Source organism: Paroedura picta, chromosome 1, assembly GCF_049243985.1.
Source record: "Paroedura picta isolate Pp20150507F chromosome 1, Ppicta_v3.0, whole genome shotgun sequence".
NCBI lineage: Eukaryota > Metazoa > Chordata > Lepidosauria > Squamata > Gekkonidae > Paroedura > Paroedura picta.
The window spans coordinates 183078628-183091445 of record NC_135369.1 but is presented as its reverse complement, the minus strand read 5'-3'; the positions used below and the strand labels follow the sequence as shown (position 1 = coordinate 183091445).

Sequence of the window (12818 nt, the reverse complement as noted above, 5' to 3'; positions counted from 1 at the left end):
CCTGATAAGCCTTCCAGAACTTGTGGCTGACATCTATCAATACTGCTGTAATCATCATACAACAACAACAAGCCTTTAATAGCATATAAAAGAACAATATAAGAAGGGAAAGTGCAAAAGGATCCACTGCTAGTGAGAACAAAGGCAAAGATCATGTTTTAGAGTAAGACATAATACATTCACGATTTCTCATGGCAAGATATAAAAACTTTGCAACCGGTTCAATTATATCATGGGATGTCAACTGGATCTTACGTTCATCCGAATGCAGTTCTCTTTTACACAGCAGTGAGTTAAGAAATTTAGCTCGGATCGAAGAATAAAATGGACAATGGAAGAAAACGTGTGCAATTGATTCTATACAGCATTGTCCACAGGGGCACAACCTAGCTGAATATGGGATGTTAGCTGTAATTATCATGAGGTACAATGACTCTTAAAAATAAGCTCCTCTTTTAAAAAAAATCTATCTGCGAGTGGGTTTGGGAGGAGGCTGGATTTACGCATTGTTGGAAGTTGCCGGGTCATTCAACTCTCCTAGTCATTCCCCTCTTGAATCTTCTGGTGTGGAAGAGACAATTGGGAAGTGAACATTTATCCCAGAGGGCTTCAAACTTTGTGAGCCTGCAGACATCTTTTTGGAATCCTGACAAAGCTTGGTGGGTGCAACTACAAAATGGTGGCCGGAAGAGGTAGAGCCAGCCACACAATGTCAGGGAGTGAGCTCATGCATAACTCTGATAGTAATTCTTCAGGAGTTCAGGCAGGAACTGTTTAACTGGATTCTTTAGACATTGAGCGGATTGTTTCAAAATATTTTCTTAGCTTCAGTCACATGGTAAAGACCCTTGAGAAAGCCAGTTTGGTGTAGTGGTTAGGAGTGCGGACTTCTAATCTGGCATGCCAGGTTCGATTCTGCGCTCCCCCCACATGCAACCAGCTGGGTGACCTTGGGCTTGCCATAGCACTGATATAGCTGTTCTGACCGGGCAGTGATATCAGCGCTCTCTCAGCCTCACCCACCCCACAGGGTGTCTGTTGTGGGGAAAGGAAAGGGAAGGCGACTGTAAGCTGCTTTGAGCCTCCTTCAGCTAGGGAAAAGCAGCATATAAGAACCAACTCTTCTTTCTTCTTCTTCTTCTTCTTCTTCTTCTTCTTCTTCTTCTTCTTCTTCTTCTTCTTCTTCTTCTTCTTCTTCTTCTTCTTCTTCTTCTTCTTCTTCTTCTTCTTCTTCTTCTTCTTCTTGAACAGGTTCTGCTTTTGGATTTGCAAAGCAAATCAGATCTACAGTGGGCAGTCAGAATTCCCCCATGGCCCCTCCCACTTTTTAAAACCTCTTGAGGGCACCAAGGATGGTATGGATGATTGCCCTGGTTCCCCCAGGGGCCATGCTGGGGACCCCTGAATTCTGGTAATACAGGCAATAGCACCACCTATGCTTTATTGAGTGATGGCCCTAATCTGGAGAGCTGAACTGGATTCACCACTCCCCCCATGCTGTCATGTGGCCACCTGGGTGACCTTGGGCCAGTCACAGTTCTCTCTGATCTCTCTCAGGCCCATTTACCTCACAGGGTATCTGTTGTGGGGAGAGGAAGGGGAGGTGACTGTAAGCCACTTTAAGATTGCCTTGGGTGGTGAAAAATGGGCTACAAGAAATCCAGCTATTCTTCTTCTTATCTTTCTTCATCCAATCCTTCAGAGTCTCAGTCTCCCCCACCTCCTCATACTGCCTGGAAGCCATTCTCCAGATGGGGGCTGCATAAATCCTGGAACCATAACTGCTCTCTAGATAAATTGTTTATTAATTGATTAATTCATTAATTAATGCATTGTATTCCACTTCTTCAGGAGAAAATGCCTACTGTAGATGTATGGTATTGTACCCTACCCCCCACCCCAACCCCCCAGATCCCCATTTATTTTTGAACACAGTTGGAAACCCTGAAAATGCCTTGGTTGCATGCTCCAGTTTAATAGCTATTATTGGACTTCCATTCGTAACCCGCCCAGCCTCCAGAGTTTAAGGTCAATAATGTTAAAAATAGATCCCATTGTTTGGAGACCATGTACTTGAAGTGTTTAGTTAAAACCAGATGGAAACCTCTGGGAAGCTCCGTGGCTGCCCAGCCGTTTAACCTTGACCATCAAAAGGCAGGCCAAACACAAAAGGTCTTTCACTGCCTCCAAAGGGCCAAAAGGTCTTTGGAACATCTCCGAGGGAGGCCCTAATTGCATTTGAAAATTCGAAAGCAAATATTTTGAAGTCTCGATTTGCACTTTTGAAACAGCTGTCCCCAAATGTCAAGATTGTTGAAACAAAAAACAGGAGAGGAAATGTCCAAACAAGACCGTGTCAACTGAGGCAGCACTTAAAATTTCAGAACGGCAGGGCGGATGAAAGGGTTTTGAGCAGGAACGCCAAGCAACATGACTCCTCAAAAGCCACTTAACCATGTTGTCATTGTTTTCATCCAACCTTTGCTACCCTCGTTCTGCTAAGAGGGCTCATTGGTTCTTTTTATTTGCTTTCACTCCATTAGCTGCACAAGATGAAGGCAAAGGAGGCAAAAGATGCCGTACAGTCATATTGTCCAGATTTACCAGCAGCCACCCGTCCACGTTCCCCCACATCAGTCCAGACATGTATGGTGTCACTGGTTCAGTCTCTGGCCTGCGAAATCCCAGTAGACAAGGAACAAAAAGGAACACACCAAACTGTTGGAGTGCACAATGCAGTATGCCTGTACATTGGGGGGCGGGCACCACATCATTCTACGGGTGAGTAGGTGTTATCCCCCTGAATGGGGTGCCCTTCTTTGTCTTAACTGGGGAGCTTTCCTCTGAGCTATTATTATGCATTTTTGGAATCTTCTAATTGCAGCGACAAGCATGCTGTATGTCCAAAATTATTATCGCTGTATCCATTATATTTCAGAGAGACAGATATTTAGTTGCAAAAGCTATCACCTTATCAAGGTATGTTGGAAATTTATTGTTCTGCAATGTTGTTGTTGTTAGGTGCAAAGTTGTGTCCGACCCATCGCAACCCCATGGACAATCATCCTCCAGGCTTTCCTGTCCTCTACCATTCCCCAGAGTCCATTTAAGCTCATACCCAGTGCTTCAGTGATTCCATCCAGCCCCCTCATTCTCTGTCGTCCCCTTCTTCTTTTGCCTTCAATCGCTCCCAGCATTAGGCTCTTCCCCAGGGAGTTCTTCTTGGCAATTTATGTACTGGACTCAGTGCCATGCTTATGATTGGGCAAACTCTTCTATATTAAGTAAAAATCCCAACAAAGAGGACAGCTCAATAGGGTGGGCTTTATGGTGTTGCATCTCACTCTCCCTTCTCTGCAAACCTCACCTTCCCCAGGGCCTTCCCAATTTGGATTTGGCAGATTTTTCTTCTCCCAGCGCCATGCTGTCAAGTTAGGGTTGCGAGTCTTCTGGTCTGGGTAGGGGTCCCCACACTTTCCAGACACAACTTGCCTCCCAACCCCCCCCAACTTACTCCAAACCAAAAGAATGCCATATTTTAATGTAAAGTGCCAATGTCACATGGGTACACTGGGCCCACTCCTGGCAAGTGCTCCCCCATTCCCTCACCAGCAGTTCTGATGGGCCTGACAACCCTTTGTCATGCGCATGTTCTCTCCAACACCTTTGCTGAACATTGCAGTCTTCTAATCAAATATTGCCCCCTGTCAGGGTTCGAGGGATCCGCTCCTCTTCTTTGCTCCACCACGGTGTCGGCAGACGGGAAGGCAGGTCGGAATAGCACTTGAGGCAGATAGTTGACGTCTCAGAATGGAGTCCACCGGGAAACCCGGGCTGAAACTCCCGGGCTCGTGATAGTTTCTTGCACTATCTCGAACCCCACCTCCCCACTGATGCCGACCTCTCCCATTAAGTAGCTTTCCTCCCTCGCATCCCCCGCCCACCGAACCCTTAAAGGAGAAGCTCCGGCGTCTTGCATCCGTCGTTTCAATCTTGGGCGGCTCCTTGCCCGGCCAAGACCGCTCCTCACTCCTCTCCGGTCCCCCAAGTGTAAACACTGCTCCTCGTTGGGGATTCCCCCCCGCCGAGGACTCCCCTAGACCCTGCTCTGCACGGTTGGATAAAGGTCCAGGTGATATGCCTCTTGTTGGTGAGTCCCCGGGTAGGAGCGGCGAAGTCGGAGAAACCCCGACACCCCCAAAAAACATTTGGATAGGAGAAAGCTCAGCTATAGGACTGCCAAGAGTCAGTCACTGAATGGCTAACATCTTCATCATTCCTTCCTAGATGGAACAAGCACACTTGTTCCTTTATGTGCTCATACCCAGAGAGCTTTCTCGCTCCTCTTGCACAGGCCCACTGTCTGGCTCTACATGATAATCCGATAGGCCAGAAATGGAGCTACTAATGCGCACGTCCATCATCGGCTCTGTCATTAATTCATTCCCAAGCACAAGTGACTGGGAAGTGCATGTGACATCAAAATTCCATTTACAAGATGTAACACTGAGAATATTTCATTATGATTACTATTGGATACTTATGCAGAATTTATATATACACACACACAGAGTACAATGCTTAAACTTTATGTTAAGTGTGAAGAAATGCATTTTTTTTCCCTTTAGAAGTTTAAAATGAGCAAGACCTTCACTCTCAATTTTTAAATATATATATTTTTTCTCTCTGGGTAGAAAAGGGGGAACATTCAGTTCAGTTTCTTTCCACCTTCTTACCTCAGTCCACCTTCACATAAGTACTAATAGTTTTAGACAATAGGATGACCAACTTCCCCCTGCCCTCTCAATCAGGGAACAGAGGCATGGATGAATTAAATACTAGAGAGATGTCAGAAGGAAATTTCTAGAGATTTCAGGAAAAGCTTCTTTGAGATGGCTTGACCTGGGCTGAATCTGCACTATATTCCATTGTCATTCCTGTTGAATTCAGATTGATTTGAACTCGGGTCTTCCTCTTCCCCGCCTCCCCATTGAAACAGAAAAGTGTTCTGCACATGCTTAGGGAGATTCAGAAGGGGAGAGGGGAGGCAAGCACAGCTGGAGCTTCTTTCTTTGTTTTCTTGAAGGGAGGGGGAGAGGATTGGAGGAGCCAAGCACAGACAAAGCCTCTTTCTTTCTTTTTTGAAGGGAGATTGGGGGAAGAGGGTTGCAGACAGCAAAGGAGGGAGAAAAAATCCAAGACACAAATCTCTACCAACAGAAGGCTTCTGCTGAGAAATTAGGGGCTTCCCTTTTAAAGCAAGCCTGTCACCTGGGCAGCTTTGGCCAATCAGGACTTCTCTACCACAGAGCTCTAGCAATCTGCATGATTTCTCATCTGATTCAATCTGATTCTGAAAATATTGAGGGTTAATTAAAGCTCAACAGTAGAACAATATTTATAACTAAAACATGTTGATGGGCCCATGAATGGTCGGTATAGGCATTAGTTTCAGTTTCATGGGAGGGAGGCTCAGAGACCAAATGGAAGAAGTTGGAGCTAATGGACCTCAACTGAATGCCTGGTGGAAGAGCTCCCATTTGCAGGCTCCGCAGAATTGTTCTCTATCCATTAGGTGCTGATCTCCTCTGGAAGCTTGTTCCACCAGGTGTTAGGCCAGGATGAAGAAAGATCTGGCCCTGGTCGAGATCAAATGAGCTTCCTTGAGGCCAGGGATTGCCAGGCAGTTGGAGGCAGCAGAGCGTAAAGCTATTTGAGGGGTGTAGGCAGGGAGGCAGTTCCTCAGGTACACTGGGCCCTGGCCATGTATGACCTGCAAGGAAATTACCAGAAGCTTATGCTTGATCCAGAATTCAACTGGAAGCCTGCACAGTTGTTGGAGAATGGGACAGATGTGGGACCTCCAAGGTGTTGCTGTGAGGACCCTAGCCACTGCATTCTGGACCTGCTGTAGTTTCTGAATCAAGGCTAAGAGGAGGCCTGTGTAGAGCAAGTTACAGAAGTCCAGTCTAGGGTTGACCATCATGTGGATCACTGTGGCTAGATCATCTGGGGCCAGGTAGGGTGCTAGTAGTTTGGCTTGGCAAAGGTGATAGAATGCCAGCCACACTACTTTTGGACCTGATCTTGCATTGAAAGGGAGGCACTGAGAATCACGCCCAGTTTCCTGATGGAGTGAGCCACTTATAGCTGTAATCTGTCCAGGTTGGGAAGGTGTGCTTCCTTGCTTGGACCCTTCTTGCCCAGTCACAGGATCTTCATTTTTGAAGGGTTGAGTTATACCTATCAACATCAGGTATAACTGAGGAAGAGTTCACAATGAGGGACCAAGGGAGTCAGGGATCCCGATATTGAGGGGAAGAGTGCTGGTGGGTTTATTTGCTTCTTGTTTCAAGCTTAGTTTTCAGACTTTACTAGGTTGGTGTCTTTGGTCTTTTCTTTGGTTTATTCTTGCATTGTTGTTTGGGATCAGTTTCTGGATGAATCAGCTTGAATTATATTTCTTTGTGGCTTGATTTGGTAGCTTGGTATTAATTAAGTCATTTTTAGTAATTTTGAACCTCTGTCCATCATTTTTGACAATTCTTGGAGAACTTGTGAAATGCCTGAAGACTGGAGTTGGGCAAATGTTGTCCCCATCTTAAAGAAGGGGAGAAAGGAGGATCTGGGTAACTGCTGGCCTGTCAGCTTGATGTCTATAGCTGGCAAAATAATCAAACAGTCAATCCTTGAGCAGCTAGAGCAGATGGCTGTGATTACAAAGAGTCAGCATGGCTTTCTCAAGAACAAGTCAGGTCAGGTTAACCTTATCTCTTTTTTTGAGAAAGTTACTATCTTGCTGGGTCAGGGGAATGCTGTGGATATGGTTAATCTCGATTTCATTAAAGTTTTTGATAACATTCCACATGATATTTCTGTTGACAAGTTGGTAAAAAACAGTATGGATCCGATATATTAGGTGGATCGATAACTGGTTGGCAGATTACACCTCAGGAGTACTTGTTAATGGTTCATCATCTGCTTGGAGAGGAGTGACAAGTGGAATGTCTCAGAGATCTGAACTGTGCCCAGTGTTGTTCAACATATTCAGTGTTGTTCAACATATTTAGAAATGATTTGTAGGAAAGAATTATAAGACTAAGATACTGTCATTATAAGACTAAGATACTGTCATTAAATATGACAAAATAAGTGGGGAAATGAATAGAAAAATCAACAGGATGTGTAATAATAAAAAACAATTAAATATTTGATAAGTGAATTTAACTTATCAAAAGTGATACACTATAAAGAAAATTATAAGAAAACATGGATAAATATAACTGAAGATATACAGAGATGGGAAACATCAAAAATATTCTGGTTAGAATGGATATCAACAGTTAAAATGATTATATTATCTAAAGTGAACTTTTTGTTTCAAATGCTACTGATACGTATTGGAGACACAATTATTAAAAATTGACAAAGAGTGAAAAGACCAAGGATAAAATTCAAGATGTTACAAGATGAAAAATAATGTGGAGGTCTTGCAGTCCCAAATATATTTTTTATATAAAAAGGCAGCAGAATTGGTCGGGATAACAGCATAGATTATCACCCCTCAAGAAAGTAATTTTAATTAGAGACAATGGACATCGAAGAAGGAATTCATAATTATCTATGGGAAAAGATTAATTTACAATGTCAGGGACACTGCCGAGGCTATCACAGAGAAGGAAAGGAGCCATCTATGTCACCTTCGGGAGAAGGGTAGAATACAGAACATTCTGCCATGCTAAGTATTGGGGAATCCCTTCTGCTGTTCCATTCTGGATGCATTAACATTAGAACTGAATACCAAGAATGCATTAAGATTTAAATTTCACTTGATTAAATATAAACCTCATTCCTGCATAATTTTGTCTCTTTCCCAGCTTTTTATATATTATATGATATACTAGCAGAAAAGCCCGTTTTAGAAAAAATACACCCGGGTAGGCTCGCTGAGGCATGGCAAGGCCATGACAGGGCTGCTAAGGGTGGAAGGAGTGCTGGCGGGGGCTCCCTCCATGACCTGGACAGCCCTGCTGAGGCCTGGCAAGGCCATGGCAGACCTGCTTGGGATGGGGGAGCACTGGCAGAGCTCACTCCCTCCATGCCCACCCCTGAGGCATCGGCAGACCTGCTTGATTGACAAACTGAGGAGTGGTGAGTGAAAGAGCGCATTGCTGTCCTGCGTTTTGCGCAGCACGTGAGAAGGGGAAAAGATGAGATGCCATGGGACGAAGGCTTTAAAGTGTGGAGGGGAGAAATAGTGTGATTTAATATCCCACTATTGCAGGTAGGAGGCATTGCGCGATTTGACCCTGTATGCAGAAATGGTAACAGAGTTCGCCTTCCAAAGCAAAAATTCTTTCCCAGGGAACTAATCTCTTGTTGAATGGAGATCAGTTGTAATTGGGGGAGAGGTATGGAGAAGGCAAAAGTTGACCAGTCCCCCAAGAAATCCATTTCAAACCCACGTAGAGGCTTCCTAGAGGGGGACAAAACAAAAAAGGTATTCCATCCCGCAACTGATAAAGCTGACCTTCAGTTCGCAAAGAACAAATGCTTCGATTTCCTCCAGAATATGTGGCATACACAGAACACCCTTAGCAGCTGAGATCAGTTTAGTCCTTGTAAAAGGGTAGCAGTCCTGTCTGGCTGGCCCATATAAGTCAGATTCAGACCATCAATCTTCTTTTGGGCCGATCTTATGTGAGATTAATTGCTCAATAATACAAATCTGATGGAAATGCAAATGGAGTAGGAGAGAGGCAGAGTAGCAATTAATCAATATCTAATAGGGGGAAGATTTACACTAGAGCATGCGCTCTGCTGGTGTCAAGCTTTCTAACTTCCTTTGCTTTGAGAAGTGCAAAAAAGAAAAAGAAAAAGAGGTTGAAGAAAATGGGAAGGGGAAAAAAGGTCTTGGGAGATATGCGTGCCACAAACGTATTTTAATGGCTACAGCCTCCCCCTGAGGTTTATTTATCATATACAACCAGCAATGAACAAGAAGAAGCAAATCATTTAGGAAGAAGCAAATCAAAAACGGAAATTAATGGGGGAGAATTCATTTGAGAAGTTCAGAAAATCTAACAATATATAAAAATAAATACAGAAATCATCTCTATATATAATATATATTTAATGTAATATTCTATATTATGACAATATATTCTTTTATATTGCTTATATTAATAGCATTATAATATTATATAGTACATGCTATTTATATTATAAACTTACTTATATATATTATTATTACCAAATATATCAAAAGTCTACTTGCAAAGCTGTTTCTCATCCTATCAAACTAGGAGCTCCTGTCATCCAACTTGGGAAAATATTTCAAGCAAATCTCACCTTCCCAGTATCTTGAAGACTGGACTTTGAAAAGGTTTGGATGGACAAACGGCAGATAAATATTCATACGTCTGGATGACTGCTGTTGTGGAACCCTGAAAAGTTCTGACGTTCAGACATAGAGCATCAAGGTCTAGTAGTCAGAGCTGGAAGTCTGAGCAGCATAAATGATACGGGACTGGTTCCAGTGCTTGCAGTAACTCACTCAGACTCTTCATGACATCCCTAGGTACTGGATCAGACCCCGGCACTAAGCATGGATGCACATGAAGCATTTCTCATCTGTGCTTCGCAAACCACAACGATTGGCTCTTCTCTATCTAATCTTCTATCTAGGCTTCCCATTAAACTCTTCTGACCTCCAGCAGAATTTCAAGTGTCCCTCTACTTGTGGGAGTGTGACTTTGTGACACCAGATTGCTAATCCCCCATAACAGAAATCAATATTATGTGCCATCAACACTCCCCGAGTCTTGAGGCAGAATCAATGGAAACGAGGAAGTTTTGGGTTGTGTTCTGAATTCTGCACCTTTGTGATTACTAATCTCATATTTTGCATATGCAGAATTAACTCCATCCAGCAGATTCACACGTTCAGCATACCTAGGTTGGTTTCAATGCCGTAGCAAGTGGCAAGAAGGCTTGCCAATCTCCAGGCAGGGCCTGGAGATCTTTGGGAATGACAGTTGATTTCCAGTTTATAGGGATCAGTTCCCCTGGACAAAATGGCTGCTCGAAAGGGAGGACACTATGACATTATACCTCAGTTCCCTCCTCAGGCTTCGCCCTCCAAATCTCCAGGAATTTCCAAGTCCAGAGTTGGAACAAGTCCAGAGTTGGCAACCTTAATTTCTATAAACCATTTCAATGTATTAATTTCAACAGAATTTAAATATGCTTATTTTTCCCTGCATCATCTAGTATATTTTCATCCCGCCTGTATTCCAAGCAACTGAGGGGGTTTGTGCTTCACCTTTTATTCTCATAGACCGTTTATGCACTGGGAACTTCACTGCCCCAGCTCCTGTACAGGAGCACAAATCGGGGGCAGATGAGTTGCACCAAGCCAAATACCCTCCCATGTGGGTGCAGGAAGAGGTGGGGCAACCTGCCACGATGAAATCTCCAGCCTGCAGCCCAGCATGAAACCCCCAGTGCGTAAACGGTCATAGGGTGGCCAGTCCTCACTCAGGTGGGATCTGGCGATCCCCTGGATTTATGGCTCATCTACAGACCAAAGAGACCTGTTTCTCTGGAGAGAATGGCTGCTTGGGAGGCTGGATTCCATAGCATTATACTCCATGGAAGTCCTTCCCTGCCCCAAACACTGCCCACTCCTGACTCCGCCCCCAAAATCTCCAGGTCTTTCCCAACCCAGAGCTTGCAATCTTACTCACCAGTCTAAATGGAAAGACAATGACAGCCCCAAGCTCACCCAGAGCTGAAGAAGGGCTTTTAATCAGGATCTCCCACACCTTAGTCTCACTCTCTAACCCAGGGGTTCGCAACTAGGGTTCCTGGGGAACCCTGGAGTTATGTGGGAACTCCCCAAGGGTTACATCAGGGGTCGTCAACCTGTGGTCCTCCAGATGTTCATGGACTACGATTCCCATGAGCCCCTGCCAGCTGGGTGATCACTGGGTGATCTTGAGCCAGTCACACTTTCCTAGCTTAATTAACCTCCCAGGCTGGCTTCATGTGGGGGTGTGCGGAATCACAGCCGGCTCGCAAGATCTGCACTCCTAACCACTGCGCCAAGTGACCCCCCCTTCTCCTGGCCACGGCAATCCGCAGCTGGGAGAAACGTGAATCTGTGAACTAGCTAGTTTGGTCTGGGGCATTTTTGTTGGGTTCAGTTCAGGGCCGCCCCAAACGGAACCAGAATTTTTCCATTAATGCCGACCCCTACTCTATGTGACTGTTAAGAATCCCCGAGAGCATAGTGCCTTAGCATCCAATGCGTGCTTCTTGGGTTTCTCCACTTTGCCCCTCTCCTCTTAACTTCTTCTACCTTGGATAATTCTAAGCAGCTTTTGTTAATTGATGAAATATTTGCTAAGGACAGTTTCCTGTCTCAGTGTCTTTAGTAGGAAGGAGGGAGGGAGGGAGACAGAGAGACAGAGAGAGAGAGAGAGAACACAGAAGAGCAAACTATGAAGAGTGAAACCCATTCATATTCCATTTGAAACCCATGATTAAAAAGCTTAAAGACTCAAATCAACTCCGCCCCCCCCCCAACTGTTTTATTCTAATACTCAGGAAGGTTTCAGTGAACTCCATTATTTTCCCCTCACTATTTGCCTGAATAATTTAGGCAAGAAAGCTAAATTATACATAAAGTGTACAGTTAGAAGAAACAGTTCATGCACCGCCTCGGGCTACAGCCATCCCCTAATGATGTCTGTAGTCAGTGGAAAAGAACTCGTTAGACTGAGAGTAATTTCTAAGGGTTTAAATTTTTGCCTCTCTTAAAGCAATCATCTTCTTCTCTGCAAATTGTGCAAATAATATTACACCCTATCAAGCCATCGCGGGGTGGGGGGGTGGGGGGGGGGTGTTATGCTGAAAGCCCAAATGGAAGCATCTCTTAATAGCCTTTAAAAAAATTAATTTTGCATTAAGCTCAACCTAACTCACGCGGTTGATGCCTGGGTGTGATTTGATTAAACAAGGGTGATGCTTTTCGATACAATGCGGGCTTCTCTCAAATGCGCTGAGCCAGAAGCATCAAATGAAGACGCACTGGAAAGGCGCTTCCAGTTACCGCTGAGATAGACAGGGACGTGATTTCACACTCGGCACACAGCCGGGTTGTTTAGCTAGTGTTTGAGGCTTGCTGTGCTCTCGTATGTAAGCAGGGCACTATTAAACATTCACCACCGAATTCACAAAAGTTTTTCATACACTTTAAGGACACCGGCACGTTAAGGACCCCAACAAAGCTGTGCATATTCTCCCTAGTTAGTTTTAAGAGGCTCTCTCCTTTCCTCGGTTCCTGAGACTGAACATGATTCAAGGCAGGATTACTTACCAGTCAGTTAACCAGAGCTTCTGTACATGCGCTACTGTACAGGAGAATGCTTGGAGAGGAAGGGGCTACGCCTTTCTGGTTCTGCTTCTCTTCCCCTGTTCTTGGAGAATCAGGGCATTTTCATCCTGAGAAGAATCAAAGAATCCTAGAATCATAGAGTTGGAAGGGGCCATACAGGCCATCTAGTCCAACCTCCTGCTCAACGCAGGATTAGCCCTAAGCATCCTAAAGCATCCAAGAAAAGTGTGTATCCAACCTTTGCTTGAAGACTGCCAGTGAGGGGGAGCTCACTACCTCCTTAGGCAGCCTATTCCACTGCTGAACTACTCTGACAGTGAAAAACTTTTTCCTGATATCTAGCCTATATCGTTGTACTTGAAGTTTAAACCCATTACTGTGTGTCCTCTCCTCTGCAGCCAGCAGAAACAGCATCCTG

The 12818-nt window shown here is 44.5% G+C and overlaps 1 long non-coding RNA gene across 2 annotated transcripts in view; it reads right to left on the bottom strand.

Annotated features, from left to right (window-relative positions):
- Positions 1-12818, bottom strand: part of LOC143826177 (uncharacterized) — a 35589-nt gene that overhangs the window by 21615 nt on the left and 1156 nt on the right. The window contains exons 2-3 of one of the 2 annotated variants that reach the window (XR_013227027.1): positions 12383-12507; positions 11337-11432 (exon numbers count right to left, since the gene is read on the bottom strand). This is a non-coding gene — a long non-coding RNA (uncharacterized LOC143826177). Of the gene's footprint in view, positions 1-11336; positions 11433-12382; positions 12508-12818 lie in introns of those variants that run through there. The other variant, XR_013227028.1, reaches the window with a different exon arrangement.